Raw genomic sequence first — 17,103 nt, forward strand, 5'->3', positions numbered from 1 at the left:
CCAGTGTGAGGTGATCCCTCACCATAGTTTGGATTTGCATATCTCTCATAATGAGTGATGTTGAGCCTCTTTTTTCATATGTTTTTTGGCCATCTGTACGTATTTTCTTTGGAAAATGTCTGTTGAGGTCTTCTGCTCATTTTTTTGATTGTGCTGTCTTTCTGATATTAAGCTGTATGAGCTGCTTGATTATCTTGGAGAGTAATCCTGTGTCAGTTGCTTGAGTATAATCTTGAAGAATAAAACACTTTCAGCTCTTCTCCTGAAATACACACGATGAAATGAAGAACGAAACGTGCAGTTTTCCACTTCTCCATCCACATCTCCATTATTTGATTTTGAGAGGAGACAGTCCATTGGAGTTGGGAAAGAGCCAAGATGCAGAAAGCGCCATGAATCTAGCCTCTGAGGTTTTGCAGTGAGCATAGTATGCAGTGGTGATGTCACTGTGAGACTTTACGGGAAACATAGTTTTAAATCCATTTCCGGTGAGAATTTGGCCTCTATGTGAAAGCTTCCTCTGATGCTCGTCTAAGTGGTGTCGATCTATGGGATAACAGATTTACTCGGCGGGGACATTGCCTGAATGAGGGACACCCCGCAGATCAGGCTCACAACTGGAAAAAAAAAATTATTCCAAGAGCTGTAACTTTGCAGAATTTGGCCCCGGTTCACAGAAAGCAATGAGAGCTTGGTCCAGGGATGTGGGGATTAAGGCCTGGTGGGGAGCTGACTTGTTGTGAATGTCGGCTTGATGCCTGGATAGTCTCCGGTCTCAGAATGGATCTGGGGCAGGCAGGAATGGGCGTGAGCCTCCCGTTGGAGGGACTGTTCATGCCATTTTCACACGAGCACCACCTGCTTCCGTGAGGCACATGTCTCGTTTTCTCAGGACAAGCTCGTCAGTGCCAACCTGAGGTCATCTGGGCCCCAAAGTCCACCAGTCCCTTGGTACCTGGAGGATGAACTGTTTCCAGCATCTCAGGGAGTTTGACCGCTTGGTGGACAGTTGCCCTCCGGCTCTGTCTGCAGGTTGCTGTACCTGCGGGAGCCTCTGTGAGCCCTTCTGTGATGTTGTTTTCTCAAGGAGGTTCAGCAGTGCTGGGGATTCGGAAGCTTTCAAGCCTCAGCTTAAACCCCTGGGCCTTCTATCTGCCATCTGAAGCTCAGGCTTCAGCGTAGAAACAACGCTAAACTCCTTCCAGGAGAGAGTGAGATGAATCCATTCCAGACCGAGTCTCAGGGAACAGGGCTATTTAATCACCATTTCATCTATTCGTGGAGTGGACTAAACCTACTTAGGGTATTCTTAAAACATGTTCCGAATGGGAACGAGACACTCAACGCTCATTTATTTTATTTAGACCTCCTGTCTGCATCTCGTCCTTCCTTCCTTCCCTGAGCCTTCACCCCAGACAATGGGACTAAGAGATGCTTTTTTTTTTTTTGCCCTATGGAGAAAGAGAATTGGCAATGAGGTTTCTGACCCGAATTCCTCAAATACATGTCATGTGGGTGCATTCCTGGAAATCCATCATGACATTGAATTCCATGAATGGAATGAGCAACACTGTATACATGTAATTAAACTTGGAATCTGCCTCTGCAAGCTAAGCTTGAACTGAAATATAAACCACTGTACATCTCTGGGTAAGCAAGAAGTTGTATCTTGAGGTCATCCCGACTGAATCTTTGGAGGAACTGACTGCGGCGATAGAGCTGGCTTTCCGGTATGTTTGTGCTGTGGTGTTAGGCTCTCTGACATACAAAAGCCAGGTTCTAGGGAGGCAGAGAGGAAGCCCCAGGGTGGACAGTCAATGTTGAAGTGGGATACGGCAGGACACGTCATACCGTGAAGCCCAGTGGATCTTCCCCTCGCCAGCAACACGCCTTATAACTACTTAGGTTTCCAGGCTGTGCCACGGTGTCTGCAGAAGTGTCTGGAACGCCTGAGCTGCTCAGCAGAAACAGCAGAGGCCCAGTTCCAAATGTGAGAGCTTGAAGCCATCACACTCGTCTACATTCTGTTTTGCAACGATGCACATTCTAGAAGGTGCTTACTGATGTACGGTGAGCTCTAATGTCACGTGCTGTATGCGGCATTCTCTGGTTGCCCCAGATTTGATATCAGACGTTCACGGAACGAGCAGTATCACTTTTATTTTTAACAGGATTTTCTTACAGGTCATTTTCTTTTTAAAAACAAATATTTTGCTCTTTATTCATTTATTTTTTGCTGCACGGGGTCTTGGTTGCTGTGGGCACACTTTTCTCTAGTTGCAGCAAGCGAGGGCTGCTCCCCAGTTGCAGCACGCGGGCTTCTCATTGCAGTGGCCTCTCTTGTTGGGGAGCACAGGATCCAGGGCACCTGGGCTCAGTAGTTGTGGCTCCTGGGCTCCAGGGCACAGACTCGGTGCCTGTGGAGCATGGGCTTAGTTGCCACACAGCACGTGGGATCTTCCTGGACCAGGGATCGAACCAACCCTCGTTTCCCTGCACTGGTGGGTAGATTCTTTAACACTGGACCACCAGGGAACCCATACGTCTATGTTTCTTTTGTCTCAGTTTTCATCCCTGTTTCTCCTTTATTCTACTCAATTAAAAAAAATTTTTTTAATGTCTTTGTCTCTGCAGGATCTTAAGTTTTATTATAGCGTATACGGGCTTCATTGCCTCATACAGGCATCTTTCCTGTACAGTGAGTTAAGGGCAGCCTTTCATGGGTAACGTATGTGTGTGTGTCTGTGTGTTTGAGATAAATGCTGGGCATCGCTTGTAGTTTGAATTACCGATCAAACCTGCATATTCTCATCCTTCTAGCTTGGCTTTGGAAAGCTCGTGAGTCGTCGTGAAGTCTGGCCTCCCCTTCAGCGCTAGCTAATGAAATCTTAGTAAGTGGGAGGCATCCCAGCCCTATGCATTTTCCCTTTTTCTCTCTTCAGAGTCAGCCAACCAGAGGTGTTCTCAGTATTTACAGGAAGGGATGATAGTTTCTGAGCCTGTTTTCCAATTGCTGTGAACCTGCATCTATTAAACAATAAGGACCTACAATAAGGAAACATAGTTTCCCCTAACTATTTCTGCCGTCCTTATTATATTAAGAGCTCTTTGGTGACTGGGAGCATTTGCGTTGGATTCAGATCTCAGTGGGGCTTCCCTGGTGGCTCAGTGGTAAAGAATCCGCCTGCAATGCAGGAGACATGGGTTTGATCCCCGGGTTGGGAAGATGCCCTGCAGAAGGGAAAGGCTACCCACTCCAGTATTCTGGCCTGGAGAATTCTATGGACAGACGAGCCTGGCGGGCTCCATGAGGTTGCAAAGAGTCAGACACCACTGAGCGAAGAACACTTCACTTTTCTCACATCTGTAAATGACTGCTGGAAAAACCAAGGGCTTGACTGTACACAGACGCGTGCACACACACACACACACACACACTCTTTTCCATATTCTCTTCCATCATGATCAATCACAGGGTATTGAATGGAGTTCCCTGTGCTCTGCAGTAGGTCCTTATTATTTATCCATCCTGTATATAATTATTTGCCAACTGCAAACGGTCAGTCCATCCCTTCCCCACCCCCTTGGTAACCACGTATCTATGAAGAAGTCACTTTTTATGAATGACCAAGCGTATTAGACTGGAAAGCTTTGAATTATGTTCCCCTGAGGTTCTCAGTAAGTCAGCCTAGAAGCCGCACACTAATCATGACAGAGTTGAGGCTTATAAAATCCATTTAGAAGATTCTGATTTTTTCCGTCGTGTTAGAAAGACAGGAGCCTCATTCGCTTTTATCATTTATACTTGTGAACCACTAATGTATGCATGACCTTGCTATACATGATTGAATTTCACTTTAAGTAGGAAAGGTTAAGATTTTAACTCAGTAGTTTAAATGCTAGTAATACTAATGTTGTCTTTCTAAGGGAGAGCTTTTCAGTTGGAATCTTCTTCACTTATGTTTCTGCAGTGTTGGGAAAGACTCCTCTAGCGGGGTGGATTATCCTAGATCTAAGATAATGAAAAACCAATGTACGTGTGACTTGAATGTGTTTGGGGATTTGTTTGAATAGGCATCCCATTCCTTTTTATCAGTGACTGCTTGGGACATGGTCTCCCAAAGGGAGTGCAGTCAACAAGCTGTGCCTCTTCAGGCTCCACGTCAATGTCATCCGCTTCCCGTGGGCCTGACCACGTCTCTTCTCCAAGCCCAGAACCAAGAGGGGCGGACCCTGGAGCTCCCACTCTGTGGGTCAAAGGTGTAAGTCTAGGACCAGGAGAGCGGGAACAATGGAAAGCAGTGACTCAATCATCCCTCTTGAGTTTGAGCAAACTCAGGAAGATACTGGTGGACAGGGGAGCCTGGTGTGCTGCGGTCCACGGGGTTGCAAAGAGTCAGACATGACTGAGCGACTGAACGACAGCAACTTGATTCTTTAGCGTCATTCTCCATAAGTCTCCGGAAGTCCTGGGGTGCGTTTACCCATTGCTTTACCTTCTCCGGCTTTAGTAAGAGCGTATTATGTTGTTCTTGCTGTTGCCATTCTTGTTCAGTCGCTCAGTCGTGTCCGACTCTTTGCGACCTCATGGACTGCAACACGCCAGGCTTCCCTGTCCATCACCAACTCCCGCAGCTTACTCAAATTCTTGTCCATCGAATCATTGATGCCATCCAACCATCTCATCCTCTGCTGTCCTTTCTACTCCCGCCTTCAATCTGTTCCAGCATCAGGGTCTTTTCCGGTGAGTCGGCTCTTCCCATCAGATGGCCAAAGTATTGGAACTTGAACCTCAGCAACAATCCTTCCAATGAATATTCAGTATTTGTTTCCTTTAGGATTGACCGGCTTGATCTTACAGTCCAAAGACTTTCAAGAGCCTTCTCCAACACCACACTTCAAAAGCATCGATTCTTTGGCACTCAGCCTTCTTTATGGTCCAACTCTCACATCCACACATGACTACTGGAAAAACCATAGCTTTTAGTATAAGCACCTCTCTCAGCAAAGTGATGTCTCTGCTTTTCAATATGCTATGTTGGTCATAGCTTTTCTTCCAAGGAGCAAGCTTCTTTTAATTTCATGGCTGCAGTCACCATCTGCAGTGATTTTGGAGCCCCCCCAAAATAAAATCAGCCACTGTTTCCACTGTTTCCCCATGTATTTGCCATGAAGTGATGGGACCAGATGCCATGATCTTTGTTTTTTGAATGTTGAGTTTTAAGCCAGCTGTATCACTTTCCTCTTTCACCTTCAAGAAGCTCTTTAGTTCCTCTTCATTTTCTGCCACTAGGATCTTGTCATCTGCATATCTGAGGTTATTGATATTTCTCCCGGCAATCTTGATTCCAGATTGTGTTCCATCCAGTCCAGCATTTCTCACAATGTGCTCTGCATATAAGTTAAATAAGCAGGGTGACAATATACAGCCTTGACGAACTCCTTTCCCAATTTTGAAGCAGTCTGTTGTTCCATGTCCAGTTCTAACTGTTGCTTCATGAACAGCATATTGGTTTCTCAGGAGGCAGGTCAGGTGGTCTGGTATTCCCATCTCTTTAAGAATTTTCCACAGTTTGTTGTGATCCACACAGTCAAAGGCTCTAGCATAGTCAATGAAGAAGAAATAGATGTTTTTCTGGAATTCCCTTGCTTTTTCCATGATCCAGTGAATATTGGCAATTTGATCTCTTGTTCCTCTCTGCCTCTTAGAAACCCAGCTTATACATCGGAAATTTCTCAGTTCCCATTCTGCCGAAGCCTAACTAGAAGGATTTTGAGCATTACCTTGCTAGCGTGTGAAATGAGCACAATTGTATGGTAATTTGGGCTTCCCTGGTGGCCGGTAAAGAATTGTCTGCAATACGGGAGACCTGGGTTTGATCCTTGGGTTGGGAAGATCCCCTGGAGCAGGGAATTGCTGCCCACTCCAGTATTCTGGCCTGGAGAATTCCATGGATGGTATAGTCTCTGGGGTTGCAAACAGTTGGACACGACTGAGTGACTTGTAAGGTAAGGTACAGTAATTTGAACATTATTTTTCATTGCCCTTCTTTGGGATTGGGATGAAAACTGACCTTTTCCAGACTTGTGGCCACTGCTGAATTTTGCAACTTTGCTGGCTGATTGGGTGCAGCACTTTCACAGCATCATCTTTTAGGATTTGAAATAGCTCCGCTGGAATTCTGTCACCTTCACTAGCTTTGTTTGTAGTAATGCTTCCTAAGGCCCACTTCACTTCACACTTCAGGAGGTCTGGCTTTAGGTGAGTGATCACTCTATCATGATTATCTGGGTCTTAAGAGCTTTTCTGTATAGATCTGTGTATTCTTGCCACCTCTTCTTAGGATCTTCTGCTTCTGTTATGTCCTTACCATATCTGTCCTTTATTGTGCCCATCCTTAGATGAAATACGCCTTGGATATCTCCAGTTTTCCTGAAGAGCTCTCTAGTCTTTCCCATTCTATTGTTTTCCTCTATTTGTTTGCATTGTTCATCAAAGACGATTTCCTCTCTCTCCTTGTTATTCTCTGTAACTCTGCATTCAGTTATGTCTTCCTCTTTCTCCCTTGCCATTTACTTCACTTCTTTCCTCAGCTATTTGTAAAGCCTCCTCAGACAACTACTTTGCCTTCTTGCATTTCTTTTTCTTGGGGATGGTCTTGATCACTGCCTCCTGTAGAGTGTTACGAAGCTCTGTCTGTAGTTCATCAGGCACTCTGTCTACCAGATCTAATCCCTTGAATCTGTTCATCACCACTGTATAATCGTAAGGGATTTGATTTAGGTCATACTTGAATGGTCTAGTGGTTTTCCCTACTTTCTTCAATTTAAGTCTGAACTTAGCAATGGGAGCACATGATCTGAGTCACAGCTCCAGGTCTTGTGTTTGCTGACTCTGCATAATTCCTCCATTTTTGACTGCCAAGAATATAATCAATCTGATTTCAGTGTTGACCATCTGGTGATGTCCATGTGTCGGGTCATCCCTCGCTCACTGGAAAAGGGTGTTTGCTATGAACAGTGTGTTCTCTTAACAAAACTCTGTTTGCCTTGGCCCTGCTTCATTTTGTACTGCAACGCCAAACTTGCCTGTTAATTCCGGATATCTCTTGACTTCCTACTTTTGCATTCCAGTCCCCTATGACGAAAAGGACATCTTTTCTTGGTGTTAGTTCTAGAAGGGCTTGTGGGTCTTCATAGAAATGGCCAGTTTTAGCTTTTTCGGCATCAGTGGTTGGAGCATAGACTTGGATTACTGTGATGTTGAATGGTTTGACTTGGAAATGAACAGAGATCATCTATCATTTTTGAAGCTGCACCCAAGTACTTCATTTTGGACCCTTTTGTTGACTATGATGGCTACTCCATTTCTTCTAAGGGATTCTTGCCCAGAATAGTAGATATAATGGTCTTCTGCATTAAATTCACCCTTTCCAGTCCATTTAAGTTCACTGATTCCCAAAATATCGACGTTCAGTCTTGCCATTTCCTGCTTGACAACGTCCAACTTAGCTTGACTCATGGACCTAACATTCCAGCTTCCTGTGTGATATTGTTCTTGACAGCATCAGACTTGACTTTCACCACCAGACGCATCCACAGCTGAGCGTCATTTGCGCGTTGGCCCAGCCAATTCATCCTTTCTGGAGTTGTCAGTAACTGCCGTCTGCTCTTCTCCAGTTGTGTGTTTGGACAGCTTCCAACCTGGGGGGCTTATCGTCTGGGAGTATCTTTTTGCCTTTTCATACAGTCTACGAGGTTCTCACAGCAAGAATCCTGGCATGGACTGCTATTTCCTCCTCCAAGGGACCACATTTTGTCAGAACTCTTCACTATGACCCGTCCCTCTTGGGTGGCCCTGTGCAGCATGGTTACAGCTTCATTGAGTTACACAAGCCCCTTCGCCATGACAAGGCTGTGATCCATGAAAGGTATATTAAAAAAAAAAATTCAGACAACAACTTGGGAGTTAAACTAGATTACATTAGAGAAAAATCAAAATGTTCTCTGGCTTTATTGAGAGAGAGTTTTTGTTACAAATAACATCACTTCATGGGAAATAGATGGGGAAACAGTGGAAACAGTGTCAGACTTTATTTTTCTGGGCTCCAAAATCACTGCAGATGGTGACTGCAGCCATGAAATTAAAAGACACTTACTCCTTGGAAGGAGTTATGACCAACCTAGATAGCATATTGAAAAGCAGAGACATTACTTTGCCAACAAAAGTCCATCTAGTCAAGGCTATGGTTTTTCCTGTGGTCATGTATGGATGTGAGAGTTGGACTGTGAAGAAGGCTGAGTGCCGAAAAATAGATGCTTTTGAACTGTGGTATTGGAGAAGACTCTTGAGAGTCCCTTGGACTGCAAGGAGATCCAACCAGTCCATTCTGAAGGAGATCAGCCCTAGGTGTTCTTTGGAAGGACTGATGCTGAAGCTGAAACTCCAGTACTTTGGCCACCTCATGCGAAGAGTGGACTCATTGGAAAAGACTCTGATGCTGGGAGGGATTGGGGGCAGGTGGAGAAGGGGACGACAGAGGATGAGATGGCTGGATGGCATCACTGACTTGATGGACGTGAGTCTGGGTGAACTCCGGGAGTTGGTGATGGACAGGGTGGCCTGGTGTGCTGCGATTGATGGGGTTGCAAAGAGTTGGACATGACTGAGCGACTGAACTGAACTGAACTGAACTATAATAATTGCTTATATCCACATACATCTGATGTGTGTGTGCTGAGAAATTTTGGGTGACATAGAATATAACGTTATCTGGACTGTCTAAATACCAAGTGTTTACTTTGCCTAACTACATGCTGAATAGGGAATTGTTCTGTTTAATAAGCAAAATGCTTTCAGTATTTAAACATCATATCCGTACCACCCCAAAGAGTAAGGCTGCTTAATAATTTCCACTGGTTTTTCGTGGAATGAGGTGAATCCGATGAATAACTTGGTCGCAGTGTACACTTTGACACGCAAGGGAACTCCTGGCGCCCATGATGATCGTGACGCAGAACTTCTGAACAACCTCATGTACACTGGAACGCTGGAGAAGCCTGAAAGAGTCTTTGATGATTTACAGTAGAAAGGCTCTTGTTATTCTTTTAAATACCCCTTGAAGAAAGGCCAGATAACAGAGAGCACGTTTCATCTCAATTTGTATCCATGTCCTCTCTAAGCATCCTATCTCTGGCAGCATTTTGTGAAATTACAGGACGTACAATCTGCGTGAAGACATGATTCAGAGAATGTCGGGGAAATTTACCTATCCTCTGTTAAACTGCCTCTGGCATATTACTTCGTGAGCCCCCAAAATTAGGTAAGAGCTTTACAAGGGTTACATGCCAGGACTCATCCTATTTATACCAGTTTGGGTGCCATAGAGGTAAGAAACACTGATGGAAGTTTTCTGACTTTAACTGTATCTAGTTTGACATGATTGCTGAAATGTAATTCAGCAATATGTATTATATTTACTCGGGTTTTTTTTTTTGTTGTTGTTGTTAGTTGGTTGGGTTTTTCTTAATCAGGCCAGTATGCATCAGATCAGATCAGATCAGTTGCTCAGTCGTGTCCGACTGTTTGCGACCCCATGAATCGCAGCACGCCAGGCCTCCCCGTCCATCACCAACTCCTGGAGTTCACTCAGACTCGTTGGCTATTGTACCACATATCATGGTATATGCCAAAATGTTAATGCTGTTTTTTTTCTCCTCAAAATCTCAAGGCTTGGATTGTCCCAGCTTGCATGTCTTTTACTGTTGTTCAAGAAGAAGTTACCGAAATGAGTTAACATCAGTGTCTGCGTGTTCAGTTGCTCATTCGTATCCGATTGTTTGCGACCTCATGGACTGTAGCCCACCAAGCTCCTTTGTCCATGGTATTCTCCAGGCAAGAATACTGGAGTCTGTTGCCACTTCCTCCTCCAGGGGATGTTCAAGACCCAGGGATCGAATCTGTGTGTCCTGCATTTCTTGTATTGCAGGCAAATTCTTTACCACTGAGCCCTTGGGGAAGCCCCAATATCTGCTTTTAGTAAGATTGAAATAATCCCCCCACTGGAAGCTGGGGTTAACTGACCCTGTCATCTGCCACTTTGAGAAACCTTATCAGGGTGAGAGTGGCCCCCTATTCAGAGACTAACCTAACATTCTGGGGAAAGTCTTTCTGCTCATAGTATGCCCACTTTGATGTCATGTAACTTCATTCAAGATAACAGATTGTGGTCTGAATTAGAATGGAGATTTTTAACTTCTGTAGTATATGTATTACTCACCAAAAAATGTTACCAGATCATTCCATGTCTTTCTATTCTGGTCAAATTAAGTCTGGAATGTCCTGTCCTTATTAGTATTGTTCAGCCGCTCAGTCGTGTCCGACTCTTTGCAACCCCATGGACCGCAGCACGCCAGGCCTCCCTGTCCATCACCAACTCCTGGAGCTTACTCAGACTCATGGCCATCGAGTCAGTGATGCCATCCAACTATCTCATCCTCTGTCATCCCCTTCTCCTCCTGCCTTCATTCTTTCCCAGCATAAGGGTCTTTTCCAATGAGTTAATTCTTCACGTTAGGTGGCCAGAGTATTGGAGCTTTAGCCCTGGGAGGCAGTCCTGAGCACAAACCTTGGAGTTGTCACTCTGAGGAAAGAGGGAGCTGAACTCTGAGGCATCAGCTCCTTTCAGCCAGTGGTTGGGCCAGTGTAGGAGGCCTTTATCCCCTGGCACTTGCAGAGTAGACCCAGGTGGCCTGGGAAAGCCCTGCGCCAAGGGCACACTGATGCTGGAAGACTGGTGGACAGACGAGAGCAGTGTGCATGAAAATCATCGGGACTAAGGAAACATAGAAGTGGGATGTCTGTATCTGTGACTGTGTCTATGTCTAATTGTATGTATATCTACATCTTCATATGTAATTGTATCTAAGTCTGTAACTATTTCTGTAACTGTACCTATATCTGTAATATATCTGTATCTGCATCTGGAATTGTGTCTATATCTAAGTATATAACTATCCATGTCTGCATATATGAATCCACATACCGATTATGACTCGGTTTAAAAAAAAATCCTAAGAAAACAGAAAATGTCCAGGTTTTACAAAACACTTTCATACACAAAACTGCATAACAGCAGTACAGATTGACCCCCCCCATCATTTATAAGTTGACTCATGTGTACATTGATGAAAAAAAGAGGATTGTGTAAAGTGAGACCCAGATCAAAGGGGAACTTGTAACAGAACTAACTGTCCCTTGTCTACCACGTAATGAAAAGCTGAGTTCCATATGGCAAAGCCTGCCACAGACCTATTTATATCCACCTAAACTTTCCTTATTACCATGGAAAAGACTGAATATCAATGAGCTACATCTTCAGTGTAAGAAACTAGAAAATGTAATTGGAAAAGCAAAGGAAGACATCTGGTTTCTGGTTCCATAAAAATAGGAGAAAAATCAACAGCTGTTCTCAAATCCACAACAGAGAGGAAGACACGAGTGTCTCCAGCATTGATGAATTGCCGGAGGCTCACGTTCACAAGTCCAGGGGTGTGGGGGGTGGAAGGTGCAATTTTCCAGGCACTTACTGCCAGGAACTCGATTAGGTTTTTACAGTAAATACTAGAGAAGGATGCCCTCGCGATTCCAGCAGGAGGAAGGGGAACTCAGATAGCAGCGATCAGTAGTGTGTAAGTCACATCTGTTGGCTGCTTCGTCCAGCAGCGGAGGACTCGTGCTTCTCGGATTCACATGCAATCACTCCCCAGGACAGACCCTGTTCTGAGCTATAAGCACAAACTTACAGGGATGGAAATCATACAGTATCTGCTCTCAGGACACAGCAGAATTAAACTAGACATCGGTAACAGAAAGATAGCTGGAAAACCCCAAATACCTGGAAATGAGCACACCTCTAAATCACACAGAGGTAAAAAGAAATCTCAAGAGAAAGTTTAAAGTATTTTGAACTAGCTGGAAATGAAAACACCCCTTATCAAAATTTGTCAGATGCGATGCAGGCAGTGCTTAAAGGAGAAATTCAGTTCAGTTCAGTCGCTCAGTCGTGTCCGACTCTTTGCGACCCCATGAATCGCAGCACGCCAGGCCTCCCTGTCCATCACCAACTCCTGGAGTTCACTCAGACTCACGTCCATCGAGTCAGTGATGCCAACCAGCCATCTCGTCCTCTGTCGTCCCCTTCTCTTCCTGCCCCCAAACCCTCCCAGCATCACAGTCTTTTCCAATGAGTCAACTCTTTGCATGAGGTGGCCAAAGTACTGGAGTTTCAGCCTTAGGATCATTCCTTCCCAGAAATCCCAGGGCTGATCTCCTTCAGAATGGACTGGTTGGATCTCCTTGCAGTCCAAGGGACTCTCAAGAGTCTTCTCCAAATTAGAGCACTGAATATATACATTAGGAAGGAGGAAAGACCTAAACTCAGTAACCCAAGTTTTTAGCTGAAGAAAAGAAATAGTAAGAATCAGCAGAAACCAATGAAAATAGGAAAACAATTATTAAAACTAAAAGGATAATAAGGAAATTCTGTGAATGACTCTATGTCCACACGTTTGGTGACCTAGATGAAATGAACCAATGCCTCGAAAGATACAGTCTTTCCAAATTTACATAAGAAGAAAGAGATGGCGTGACTAGGCCTAGCTCTCCTAAATAAATTGAATCAATAATTAATAACAATAACCTTCCAGAGCAGAAAGCAGCAGGCGCAAGTGGGTTCCCTGGTGAACTTTACGAAACATGTAAGGAAGGAATTATACCAGTTCTCTTATAGTCTCTGTCAGAGGACAAAAGCAGAAGGAATACTTCCTCACTCATTCTGTGAGGACCAGAGACATCACAAGAAAACTAGAGATGAATCTCTCTCTCGTGAACATTGACGCAAAATCGTTAGGACAATGTTAGTGATGCAAATATAAAAAAGTATAAGAAGAATTATACTCCATGAGCAGGTGGGAATTTTCCTGCAGTGAATCCAGTGTGGGTTCAGTATTCAAAAATTAATGTAGTTCATGACATTAACACTTTGGGGAAAAAAAAAACACGTGGTTCTATGAATCCTTGGATGCACAGAAAACATTGAACAAAATCCAACACATATTCATGATAAAAGCTCTCAGTAAACCAGCAGTAGAGATGAACTTCAACTTGATAAAAAAAGTATTCATAATAAAGCAGAATAAATGATTAAAGAAAAGACTGAAAATTGCTAAAATAGTGTAAATAATAGCAATAATTAATGTCATAAATATATCCAGATGCTATTCCATTGAAGTTAATTTTTTTTCAGAAAGTTAGATTAGAAAATTAGATGAAGCAAAAATGCATGAGGTTATGAATAAAAATAGCAATGTAATCATATATTAAAGAGATGGAAAGAATTATGAGAACATATTTTGTACACTGCTGTTGCAATCCACTTGAGAGTTCTGAAGAGAATATCTGATTTCTTGAAAAAATATCCCAAAGAGGCAGAAAACTGAATCCACAGGTAATCAAGGAGGGTGTTGAAAAAGCAACTTAAAGAGACACAGGTTTTTAAAAAATAATACTCATCAGACCCAGATGGTATTACAGCCGGAGTCTATTTGAGCTTTAAGATACAAGTCATTTCTATGTAATGAAAACTTTTCTAGGCTGTAGAAAAAAAACTGGGAAACAGTCCAGTTTCATGGTATGGGTGTAATTTTAATGCTGAAACTTGCTAAAGTACAAAATCATTGAACAAATTCTATAATATATATGATTATTGTGTATGATTTGATACAAAAACTTATGGATTATTAGTCAATAGAGCCTAAGATATTCAAGAAGATGCCTGACATTTTCAGTCCAGGATGCAAAGATGATTGAGGGTCTTCCTCTGTAACAAACTAAAGGATAAACCATGCGTTCATATCCGTGGTAGCTCATGACTCAAGGCCTGAGATATGTTCAGTAGCTGCTCCTGAGTAAAGTCTGAGATAGGACTAGAGGAAAACAGCCTAATCACGAAGAAGACTACCTACCACCACTTATCATCAGAAAGACGGAATAAACTAGTTCTATTAAAAATAGGAAAAACAAAAAAACCAGGGGTATGTGCTATCCAGGGATGTATGATTAAAGGAAATCAGTCCTGAATATTCATTGGAAGGACTGATGGTGAAGCTGAAACTCCAGTACTTTGGCCACCTGATGCAAAGAGCTGACTTATTGAGAAAGACCCTGATGCTAGGAAAGATTGAGGGCGAGAGGAGAAGGGGACGACAGAGGATGATATGGCTTGATGGCATCACTGACTCGACAGACATGAGTTTGAATAAGCTCCGGGAGTTGGTGATGGACAGGGAAGCCTGGCATGCTGTGGTCCATGGGGTCGCAGAGTCGGACATGACTGAGCGACTGAACTGAACTGATGTGAAACCACCATTCTTAGCCATCATTGCTTTGAAGCATTAAATCACAAATGCCAGAAAAAATCAATTATTTTACATATTTTAGGTTACAGAAAAGTTTAGTATACAGACACTGATACTGTATATCTAATTTTTCTAAATTACAAGTAGCAATTTGTAAGATAAACTATTAGAATAAATGATGCAAGTCACATATAAAGCTTTCTCTCTATTCTAACCATATCCAAGAGGAAGTGAGGAAAACCTACACTGTATTCATAATAGCAGCCAAAATGACAGAAAGCCTAAGGAAAACATTATTATAATAAATTTATTGTATACAAGCATGGCTTTATTTTCTTAGTCATTCTCTCTCTACATATTGCATGCATATAATATACATCTTATATAAGGTATTTTTCTAATATATTTTTATGTAAGTACTTCAGTATATCATATGCCATATATTTATGAACATATATGTACTGTGTATGCTTAGTCACTCAAGTCGTGACTTTTTTGTGACAGTCCATTGTGACCACCATGGACTGTAGCCCACCAGGCTCCTCTGTCCATGGGATTCTCCTTGCAAAAATAGTGAAGTGGGTTGCCATCCCCTCCTCCAGGGGAATTTTCCTGAATCAGGGATCAACCCTCATCTCCTGCATTGCAGGCAGATTCTTTACTGTCTCAGCCACCAGGGAAGCCCACTCTTTGTAAGCCCTGCCTTATATATATTACCTGTATATAATAGATAAATTCAGGAGTTTTTTTGTGCATATTGAAGGAAAAAAAATACTTTTGGTTGAGAGGATGAAAAAAACACACTGCTTCAAAATCAGTATATGGATTTGATACAGTTGCAAGCAGCATCATGTTGTGGGTTTTTTGTTTTTTTTTTTTTTGGTTTTTGAACCCAACAGGAAGGAAGACACTGAAGTAGCGGACGGGTGCTCTCAGCTCTCGGGGCCATGCTGGAGTGGACAGCGCTGTCAGATGCTGGCTCTCCTGCAGCTCAGCCCACTTACACGTTGAGTAAACGGACGCCCCCACGCGAGGAGGAGATGCTCCTGAGGACATGTTTTGTCTGCTTGCCGTAAAATCAGTGCACCGGGACCCAAACAAACATCTGGATTCAACAGAGTTCCAGGAAAACAATGAATGAGCACGCAGTGTCACGATAACCACAGCAGCTGATTGGCACAGCTCGGACTGGGAGACCCTGCAGACCGCTTGATGGCATGGAAGATGTTCCTTACTCTCTCTGCTACTTTTATTCTTCACCATCTTGCAAAAGAATTGATGCTTTTGAACTGTGGTGTTGGAGGAGACTCTTGAGAGTCCCTTGGACTGCAAGGAGATCCAACCAGTCCATCCTAAAGGAGATCAGTCCTGAATGTTCATTGGAAGCACTGATGCTGAAGCTGAAACTCCAATACCTTGGCCACCAGATGTGAAGAACTGACTCATTGGAAAAGACCCTGATACTGGGAAAGACTGAAGGCAGGAGGAGAAGGGAATGCCAGAGGATGAGATGGTTGGATGGCATCACCCATGCGATGGACATGAGTTTGAGCAAACTCCGGGATCTGATGATGGACAGGGAAGCCTTAATCAGGGAACTAAGGTCTCACATGCTTTGTGGCAAAAACGTGAAAAAACAGAAGCAATATTGTAACAGATTCAAATAAAGACTTTTAGAAAATGGTCCACATCAAAAAAAAATCTTAAAAAAATGAATATATGAACATTTGAAATTCTGATTGGGTATTTTAATAACTTTAGCTTGAACTAATATGAAAGGAATAGATTTAAAAGATGTTTTTAAACTGCTACGTTTATAAATAGCCAAGCAGCCCTTCCTTCTGCCAGAGGTATCACCTAGATGTGGTATCACCCTGAGAAGTCCAGTTGGGTCCAGTGTCATTTCTGTGGCAGCAGAGAACATCCCAGGACTGTATGGTTTTACATGAGGAAGACTAGTTTGGTAATGATGAAAACCATCATGTGTGGATGTGAGAGTTGGACTGTGAAGAAGGCTGAGTGCCAAAGAATTGATGCTTTTGAACTGTGGTGTTGGAGAAGACTCTTGAGAGTCCCTTGGACTGCAAGGAGATCCAACCAGTCCATTCTGAAGGAGATCAGCCCTGGGATTTCTTCGGAGGGAATGATGCTAAAGCTGAAACTCCAGTACTTTGGCCACCTCATGCGAAGAGTTGACTCAATGGAAAAGACTCTGATGCTGGGAGGGATTGGGGTCAGGAGGAGAAGGGGACGACAGAGGATGAGATGGCTGGATGGCATCACTGACTCGATGGACATGAGTCTGAGTGAACTCCGGGAGTTGGTGATGGCCTGGCATGGTGCGATTCATGGGGTCGCAAAGAGTCGGACACGATCGAGCGACTGAACTGAACTGAACTGATCATGGTTCCATGGCAGACACTTAACTACCACATACAGCACTTGCTGTAAAGTGATTTTTTAATGCAGTGTTTTAAAGGTGCATCAGTGAAGCTCCAAAGACTACAGATATGACAGAAAGACTTGCAAGAAAATACCAGGTCTCTGATAGATTTCAAGTGACATCTGCTGAAATAGGAATCAAAGCTCTGTGAACATTCAGCTGTCTTAGCAACAGAGATCGTTGCTGAGTGAGAGAGCTGACCGATGCTACCTTCAGCCTTCCCATCACGGTTTCTCAAACAA

Source organism: Bos indicus x Bos taurus, chromosome X, assembly GCF_003369695.1.
Source record: "Bos indicus x Bos taurus breed Angus x Brahman F1 hybrid chromosome X, Bos_hybrid_MaternalHap_v2.0, whole genome shotgun sequence".
Classification (NCBI taxonomy): Eukaryota; Metazoa; Chordata; class Mammalia; order Artiodactyla; family Bovidae; genus Bos; species Bos indicus x Bos taurus.